The sequence below is a fragment of the Chiroxiphia lanceolata genome, assembly GCF_009829145.1.
Source record: "Chiroxiphia lanceolata isolate bChiLan1 chromosome W unlocalized genomic scaffold, bChiLan1.pri scaffold_46_arrow_ctg1, whole genome shotgun sequence".
Taxonomy (NCBI): domain Eukaryota; kingdom Metazoa; phylum Chordata; class Aves; order Passeriformes; family Pipridae; genus Chiroxiphia; species Chiroxiphia lanceolata.
Window position 1 is genome coordinate 266,836 of NW_022476501.1, and position 2,576 is coordinate 269,411.

Here is a 2,576-nt window from a genome sequence, read left to right on the forward strand (position 1 = left end):
TAGCATACTGGGAGTGACTGGGAGCATGGTGAGGTCAACAGAGATCATACTGGGAATGACTGGAACCATAATAGGGGTGAATGGGAGCAACTGGAACCATACTGGGAGCAGCTGGGCCCCTGCTGAGCTCATACTGGGATCGCACCGGGACTGACAGGGATCATCTTGGGAGTGACTGCAATACTCCTGGGAGTATGTGAGAGGGACTGCAACCATACTGGGGATGACTGGGATCAAACTGGATTCGTACTGGAAATGTCTGCAAGTTCCTGGGGTCCTACTGGGTGTGACTGGACTCATAGTGGGATCATCCTGGGAGCAACTGGGACCATGCAGGGGCAAATGGCATCGTCCAGGCAGTGACTGAAAGTGCCTGGGGCCAGACTGGACTCCGACTGGGAGTCCCTGAGAGGGAAAGGAACCATCCTGGGGGGGACTGGGAGCAACTGGGACCACCTTGGGGACAACTGGATCCTATTGGGAGTGACTGGGATCCTAGTGGGAGTGCCTGGGAGTGACTGGGATCGTATTGGGAGTGACTGGGATCCTAGTGGGAGTGACCAGGACCATACAGGAACCATCCTGGGAGTGACTGTCAGTGACCAGGATCATACTGGGAGTGAGTGGAACTACCCAGAGGGGAACTGGGAGCCTGTGGGACCATGCTGGAAGCCAACTGGGGACATACTTGGAGCAACTGGGATCATCCTGGAAGAAACGGGGAGTGACTGGGAGTGACAGGGTGCATGCTGGAGGCAACTGGCATAGACTGGGAGTGACTGGGATGGTACTGATGGGAACTGGAAGCATCCTGGGGTAAGTGAAGTAACTGGGTGTGACTGTGAGCAATGCTGAGGGCAACTGGGATATACTGGGAGTGTCTGCAGGCCATCCTGGGGGTGACTGGGACCACACGGGAATGATTTGGACCCTGCAGAGGGGAACTGGGATTGTACTTGGTTTGACTGGATCTGTGGGGGAGGCAACTGGGAGCAACTGGGATCACATGGGAGGAACTGGGAGCAACTGTCCACCTGGGGATAACTGGGGTCATACTGGGAGTGACTAGGACCACACTGAGACTGACTGGGAGCATAATTGGTGTGACTGGGAGCATGCTGAGGTCGACTGTGAGAGACGGGAGAGAGTGGCAGTGACAGGGATCATACTGGGAGGGACTTGAACTCTAGTGGGGGTGACTGGGAGCAACTGGGACCATGCAGGGGTAACTTAGATTCTCCTAGGATAGAGTGGTATCGTACTGGGAGTGGCTGGGATCATACTGGGAGTTACTGGAACCAGAGAATTGGTTAATGGGAGTAACTGGAACCATGCTGGGGGCAACTGGGATCAGAGTGGGAGCGGCCGGGCCCCTGCTGGGCATACTGGGATCACACTGGGACTGACAGGGATCATCCTGGGAGTGACTGCATACTCCTGGGAGTATGTGAGAGGGACTGCAACATACTGGGGATGACTGGGATCAAACTGGATTCGTACTGGAAGTGTCTGGAAGTTCCTGGGATCATACTGGGAGGACTGGACTCATAGTGGGATCATCCTGGAACAACTGGGACCATGCAGGGGCAAATGGCATCGTCCAGGCAGTGACTGAAAGTGCCTGGGGCCAGACTGGACTCCGACTGGGAGTCCCTGAGAGGGAAAGGAACCATCCTGGGGGGGACTGGGAGCAACTGGGACCACCTTGGGGGCAACTGGGATCCTATTGGGAGTGACTGGAATCCTATTGGGAGTGCCTGGGAGTGACTGGGATCGTATTGGGAGTGACTGGGAGTGACTGGGATCCTAGTGGGAGTGACTGAGAGTGACTGGGATCCTAGTGGGAGTGACTGAGAGTGACTGGGATCCTATTGGGAGTGACTGAGAGTGACTGGGATCCTAGTGGGAGTGACTGAGAGTGACTGGGATCCTAGTGGGAGTGACCAGGACCATACAGGAACCATCCTAGGAGTGACTGTCAGTGACCAGGATCATACTTGGAGTAAGTGGAACTACATAGTAGGGAATTGGGAGCCAGTGGGGCCATGCTCCAAGGAACCCCCAAACTCACTCAGAGCCCACCCAGGACCCCACCTAACCCTTTTTTTGGGGGGGACATTTATGGGCACTGGTGTTACTGGGAGCACCCCCGACTACAGGCGAGGAGCTCTCAGGTGAGAGAGGGTGTTGGGAAGGGGGGCAGTGAGTCAGAGGGGATGAAAGGGGTGGGGACCCCAAAGTGAGTGGGAGGAAGTGGGACCCCCAAAAGTGGAGGGGGACGAGACTGAGAATTGGGGGCTGATGGAAAAGGGTGGGAGAGGTAAGAAAGGTGGGGGAAACGGGAAGGTGGAACCCCAAAGTGAGCATGAGGGGCTGGGGATTGGGAGATGATGGGTAAGGGATGGGAGAGGGGGAAAAAGTGGGGGTTGGGACCCCAAAAGTGATCCTGGGCGGGCTGGGAGTTGAGTGGAACCATGGAAAAACCCTTGTCAGAGAGAAAATTGGGTGACCGAGTCCTGGAGGCTTTTAGGAAAGAGATCTGAACATTTCTTGACTAATGGAGGGGGGGACTTTTT